The sequence below is a fragment of the Tursiops truncatus genome, chromosome 15 (assembly GCF_011762595.2).
Source record: "Tursiops truncatus isolate mTurTru1 chromosome 15, mTurTru1.mat.Y, whole genome shotgun sequence".
Lineage (NCBI taxonomy): Eukaryota > Metazoa > Chordata > Mammalia > Artiodactyla > Delphinidae > Tursiops > Tursiops truncatus.
Window position 1 is genome coordinate 80,057,329 of NC_047048.1, and position 7,016 is coordinate 80,064,344.

A 7,016-nucleotide genomic window follows, 5' to 3' on the forward strand; every position below is an offset into this window, starting at 1 on the left:
TCCTCCCCCGGCTATCTGTTCTCTGCCCATCAGGCCCATCCAACTCGAAGCTCCCTAAGAGCAGGGACCATTTCCAAGCCACCCACCTGCATAACCTGGCAGAGTAGAGGGCAGATCGAAGATGTTCAAAAAGTATTTGAGGGAGGGAGGGAGAAAGGGAAGGAATGAGAAGACAGACATGGGAGAACAATCAGTAATTATTAACGTAATTTGTGATGATAATAGCCAACACCAGGATGGGCCTGCTCTGAGCCTGGCACCATTCCATGCACTTCACATGTGTTAATGCATTTAATCATCACTGCAAGTCCCCATGTTACATGTGCAGAGGCTGAGGCTCAAGTGAAGTAACTTGACCAGTGTCCACAGAAAGCAAGCGGTATGGCTCAAGCTTGAACCTGGGCTTCGCTCCAGAGTTCATGCTCTCAGCCTCCAGGAAGGAGGCCCTAGATGTCCATCGCATAGGGGAAAGGACACCCCCTCCGCAGGGAATACAAGGCAGCCGCTTAAAGAAGGATTTCCGTATTTACTGACATGGACAGGTGTCCTTGATGGGACACTGGGTGGAAAAAAAAGCAAATGAAGGACACATGTTATAATCCCATTTTTTTGGAAAACATCAGAGAAAACAACAGCCAGATGTGATTGTTCACACACAGAAACGTGGCTGGAAGGACACACAAACCTGGCTGATGCTGGCTACTGCTGGGAGGGCTTCCCGGGTCTCTCGCTCCAGGCTCTAGGCACATGGAACTCTCCCTCGAGACCTAGCAGGCTGCCCTATCCACAGTCCCAGAGCCCCAACTCCCCAGCCCCTTACTCGGCTTCCGCGCTGCATTTGCTGCTGCCTGACACCAGAGGGCACACTTATTTGTTTGATGCCCGTCTCTGTAAGGGTAAGAATACATTGAAAAAGAAAAAAGTTGATTTTCCCTGGTGCAAAAAAAGAGGAGAACCTTTGCATTGCCACTCTCCTTTTCTTAGATCATGTGATTCTTTCTCTGCCCCTTTGAGATGTATGTAAATCTTTTTAAAGGCGAAATAAGCCGCTTGCAGGTTTTTAAAACCCGGGAATGTGTTAAGAGTCTGAGAGCTGTCTCCTTGAAAGGTAAACATCAAGGAAGATAGCAGCCTATCTCCTAGGCCAGGTGAGGGTTTAACTTCGGTGACTAGCTCTGTGCTATAATTACATGTTTGTCACAGAGGCACAGGAAGTGTATTATTCCTTTGGATAAAGACAATTAGCAAGTACAAACGAGGGTGGACTATGTGTGACAAACGGTGCTGTCAAGTCCTCTTACCTGAGAACTAGTTATTTTTTGTCTTTGGATGAAGCATCTGCTCAGCTGCATATAACAAGGCGCTTTCTTCCTGTCTCTGAGATCTCTTTAGTGAATTGCCCGTGATCTGCATCACGTTCTAGCTTAATGTTTACTCAATAATAAAATTCTTTTCTTTCTCTTCTCCTTTTGTGGAAAGGTTTTCTGTCAGCAGATTTTGTTTTGAATTCTCCCCACCACCCCTCCCCGCTGGCTTGTCTTCCCCAGTAGAACATAAGCTCTGGGATACCTTGTCTTCGTAGTTCACGGCTGTGTGCCCGGCACTGAGGAGGTGCTTAAAACCTGTTTATTGAATGAATAAAAGAAGTTGCTGGCTGTGTCCTTTGAGTTTTCATTGTTTACAATGATCAAATGTTACCTATGACAATAATTTTGCTAAAAAACAATTAAACTTTTAAAGACTCCACAGTTGTGCATACAAAAGGCAGCCACTGGTTTGCTTAACAGATATTGATTTTATTTCCTGTTAATCCCCATGCTTCTCAGGCATGAGTCAGTCGTCTTTAAAGCATTATTACCAAGTACTTAAGACACTCTTATTAGCAACATATTGAGACATCGAACGAACGAGAAAATCTTCGAACATCATAGTTCCAGCTAATCCAGATTCTTCCCGAGTACCAAGAAGTGATCGTTTCTATCTCCAAGGCAGTCGAGAGGAGATTCTTGGAAAACCGTATCAGCACGCTCCTCCTCAACAAGCTACCGCTTTTCTTGGTGGTGGTTTTACGAGTACCATCTCTCTCCCTGAGTGGCCTCACTGGACCGCACAGCTCGGGTTCTACGCCCCGTGCCCCCCACCCCGAAGCTTTTATTGGTGTCCAGTCCACACCATTCATACTCTTCTCGGAACGAATGAATGAAAAGGAGCAATAATAATAATGGCCACTGTGCTCACCACGATCAGCTTTCGGGAAGGCACTGTATGTGCTGGTCCCTGTGCCGAGCATACACGTGCATGAAATTTCTCTTATTCTTCACAGCAATATTGTGATATGGTGCTATTATTATTCCCATCTTACAGATGAGAAAACTGAGGTCCCAAGATGTTGAGTGACTTGACCCGGCACACGGTCAGTGCACCATAATGGGGGGACACACCCCCAGGCAATCTGACCCCAAAGCCCCAGCTCTTGGCCCCAAGCCATAAAACACCATTTGTTTCAAAGTGTTGGACTAATCTTCTACCTTATTTGTGGAAACAAGAGAAAACCCAGCCAGGCAGTAACCCGAGGCAGGAGGAACCCGAATTCCTCTTAATAACTCACATTTTCTGAGCTCCTGCCATCAGCCAGGCACTAGGCACAGCACTCAAAAGGTGTCATCCCGGGCTTCCCTGGTGGCGCAGTGGTTGAGAGTCCGCCTGCCGATGCAGGGGACGCAGGTTCGTGCCCCGGTCCAGGAGGATCCCACATGCCGCGGAGCGGTGGGCCCGTGAGCCATGGCCGCTGAGCCTGCGCGTCTGGAGCCTGTGCTCCGCAACGGGAGAGGCCACAACAGTGAGAGGCCCGCGTACCGCAAAAAAAAAAAAAAAGGTGTCATCCCACTTAAGCCTCACACCAAACTAAGGGAGGTTCATTCACTGTCCACATCCCAGAGGTGAAGCCTGAGAAACACAGAGAGGTGTCGTGACTTGCCAAGGTGCCACAGTCAGTCAGTGGCTGAGGTGGAATCATATCCAGGTCTCTCCGCCTCCACGGCCCATGTTCTTACTGACGATTTTTCCCCCAAATGAGGAAGAAAAGCAGAGATGATGATCCAATGTCAGCCCAAGTTCAGACAAGGACAGAGCTCCCACAGGGTGGGCCACAAGGAAAAAGAGGTCGCTCGGAAGTGGGTGGTGGCAGCTACCACCGGTGACATTCTCCATGCCCCCCTTGGTGCCTAGCAGAGCCCCGAGCATGACGCGGATGCTGAATTAAATAGTGACTGAACAACTGAGAGCGAATGCACCTCTTCCTACAGAGACCTACAGTGCATGCCTCCATGGTTCCCAGTTCAGACATGGTCTGTGGGGCGTGGAAGCCCGTTTTCTCCTCAGCCCTCCTCCTCCCTTCGTTGTGCCCCACAGGCCATCTGTGTCATGATGGAGGGAAGGGGGGTGGGGAGTGAAGCCTTTGTGGGGACTGATACCATGCCCGTCGTGCACACATGGGATTGCTCTTCATTTTTTCAGGAAGTCACAGACACATGTGTCGTTATTCCCATAACACAGGAAAAGAAAGCTGAGGTTAAAGCAGGTTACATACTTTCCTTGGGGCCGCAAGGCTAGTGTCACGAGCTCCCAAACTCCACCCTGACCCATTTGCCTCCGAAGACCCTGCCTCACAGAGGGAGAAGAATCAGTAGGTGCCACACGATGGAAGAAAATGTGCACACGTGGTCGGCACCCAGTAAGTGCGTGTTGATAAGTGAATGGGTGAGACTCTTTCAAGGAGAGGGTTACTAACAGGATCTACTGCTACAAGATGTCACTAACGATAGTTCAAGTTATAATAGAGAAAAAACTGGAAATCACGTATATATTTATTATAACCTATATTAGTCAGCTCGGGCTCCCATAACAAAATACCACAAACCGGGTGGCTTAAACAACAGAAATTTATTTTCTCACAGTTCTGGAGGCTGGAAGTCCAAGATCAGGGTGCCAACGAGGTCCAGTTCTTGTGAGCATCCTCTTCCTGGCTTGCTGATTGCTTCTTGCTGTGTCCTCACGTGGCAGAGAGAAAGAGTTCTGGTGTCTCTTCCACTTCCGATAAGGGCACTAATCCCATCGTGAGGAACCCACCCTTATGACCTAATCTAACCGTATTTACCTCCCAATGGGCCCATCTCCAAACACTATCATACGGAGAATTAGTGCTTTAACATGTGAATTTGGGGGGAAACACAAACATTCAGTCCATAACACCCATTACCAGGACACTGGATTAAATAAATCATGGAGCACCTATACTATAGAATGCTCTGCAGCTTTTAAATAATAATATTGCACAATTATGGTTTCAACAGGAAAGACATTAGTGACAGATGAAGTGAAAAAGTCACATTATGATGCATATATACAACATCACCCCATTTCTACCAATACTAGGGGTGTAGGGTACTTTGGCAAGATCTGGATCTCACACCCATATCCTGACCAGAGGGCCACCAACCACTGAGATTGGACAGCTTCATACAAACTACAATAGGGAGGGAGGGGCATCTCCAATAGAAAGAGGGAGCTGGGCAGACAAAATAGACAGAAACGCCAGCCACATTGCCATGTCTTGAGTCCTTACTGTGTCATGCCCTGTTCTACAGGCACTGAACTATATTATCTCCTTTAACTTTCACAGTAACCCTTTGAGATGGGTATTATTACTCTCACTTCTTGCAAGTGAGGAAACAAGGGACTTAGATCGTTGGAGTCACTTAACAAAGATTCTAAACAGGGCCTGCACCACACCAAAGCTGTGATGTTCACCAACAAATCATGAAACCACAAAGCCTTACTTTTACTGCATCGCCCACTGCTGGCACATAGCAGGTGTTCAGAATAATGAATGCTGATTGGAAATGAACAGAGAGGAGGCAAGAAGTGATGTATGGGCACGGGTAGTTGGATTTGCTTTGGGAAAAGGGACAGAAGCAGGAGGTGGGGAATGGTGGAGGGAAACAGGGACGTGGGCTGGAGCCATCAGTTAAAACTCAGGCTTCCCCTGAGAAGTAAGAGGCCAGGGTATGTGCCAGGACAGAAGTCATCAGGGCAGGAAGGAGGACTCCAGGTGAGCAGAAACAGTTTAGAGCAGACACTGCAGAATCTGACAGAGAAAGAGAACTGGAAGAGAACTGTTCTCGTCCTCAGGAAGACTCAGGTACAACCAGAGAATACGTAATGGGAGAAAACGTGGCAATGTGTCCCAAACACTGTTCACTTTCTATTTTATCACAGTTTATCTGCCTGTGCTCCAGAATCTAACTTCCCACATTCTTATAGAAAGGAGCCACAGTGAGTAACCCCGAGGCCCTGGACCCCTGAGCAGATTAACCATGGTTCCCTTGGGAACTGGGAAGAAGTAGTTCCTCCTCCACCAGAAGGGAAAACTCCTTTTCCTTCCTCCAGCACCCCGGCCCCCTTTAGGTTTCAGCCCCCTCACACACACACACACACACACACACACACACACACTGATGTGTGCCCCTTCCCATGGTACACGTGCACTTCCTGTGTGACACTCACCGCCGTGCACGGGCACACAGCCCTGTCGCACTGCCTGGAGTTACCACCCCCGTCCCCCGGCAGCCACCCCCTCTACCTCCCTGCCAGCAGAACCCCGACTGTGTTCAGGAAGACGATGTGCCTACTCTGACCTAAGCCAGGCCTATTTCTTTTGCTGGATCCTCAAATTCCAGACTCCCTTGCAGCTAAGAGTGTCCTGTGACTCAGCTGTAGCCAGTGAGACAGAAGGGGCTTCTCAAGGTGGGGGTAGGGTCCTGAGGTATTGAATTTGGGCACATCGATCCCCATCTCTTTCCAGTGTAGAACGGCTGAACGGCCGGCAGAACAGCTATAATTTCCCTTTGCACCTAGGTTTCTGGATACGAACTCATTTCTGCCAGTTGAATGCACTGGCAGAATATTTCGAAGGCAGAAAGGAGGCGGAGGCATCCTCCTGCGGTTTGGGCTGTTTGCTGCTGGTAAACAAGTGTGTGGAGACGTGGGGTTTTCTGCAGCAGAATTCAGGTGTGCAGTCGCCAGCCCACGGGTGTGGACCGTTAGTTGTGGCCGAGGCAGCCGCCTAACCCTGCTTTCCAGCGTCCAGTGATCTGTTCTGTAGAAGCTGGAAAGCAGCTGCAGTGGCAGTTTCCTGATCCTGAGGTCACGGCTCTGGCAGTGTGCTCTAGAATTCATTCATTCCACTGGCCGACCCCTGACACCCACCTAACGGCTTGTGGCTTGTGTCCCCCCTCTTGCCGGCCTGTGTTGCTCTGTCCAGAGAGCCTTTCCTGGGGGGCCAGCCTAATGTCCACTCCCCCAGCTTTTCCAATGGTTTTCCAAGCAACCGTTCCCTGTGGTTAAAAAAAAAAAAATTTTTTTTCTGCTTAAAATAGCAAAGATCTAGAAACATAACATTCTGGATCCTCTAGTTTGAACCAAAAAAAGCTACCGGGGGCTCAGGCATGACAAAAGGATGAGAATAAGAGGCCTCAGGGAAGGTTTCATTTCTGTGAGCCTCAGTTTCTTCTTCTGCAGAATGGAGACCAAAGATTATTATTTTTATTACAGTTAATAGTTGACTACCGTGGTAGACTGCATTTCCCAAACATGGTCACGACAACATTTCCCATTCCACAAGCCCTTCCACACGTGACCTTGTCACTCCCGTCAAGTCGGAGGAATCTGACCCCCTCACTCCTGAATCAGGGCTGGGCTGGCCTCTGACTCGCTTGTAAGCAACATGATGAGTCAGGATCCGCCGACTAGAACTCGCAGGCTGTCGGAAGGGGTGCACGTCTCCAGCCCCGCCCATTTCTCGCGGGGCTTCAGCTCCGGCCCGCCCCGGCCGCGCGGGGCTACAGCCCCGCCCTCGCCGCTCAGGCGGCGGAGGGGCGGGGGTCGGTGGGCGGGGCCAAGGACGGCGCGCGGCCCCGGCCCCACCCCGCCGCTCCGGGCTCGGGCTCCCGCGGGCC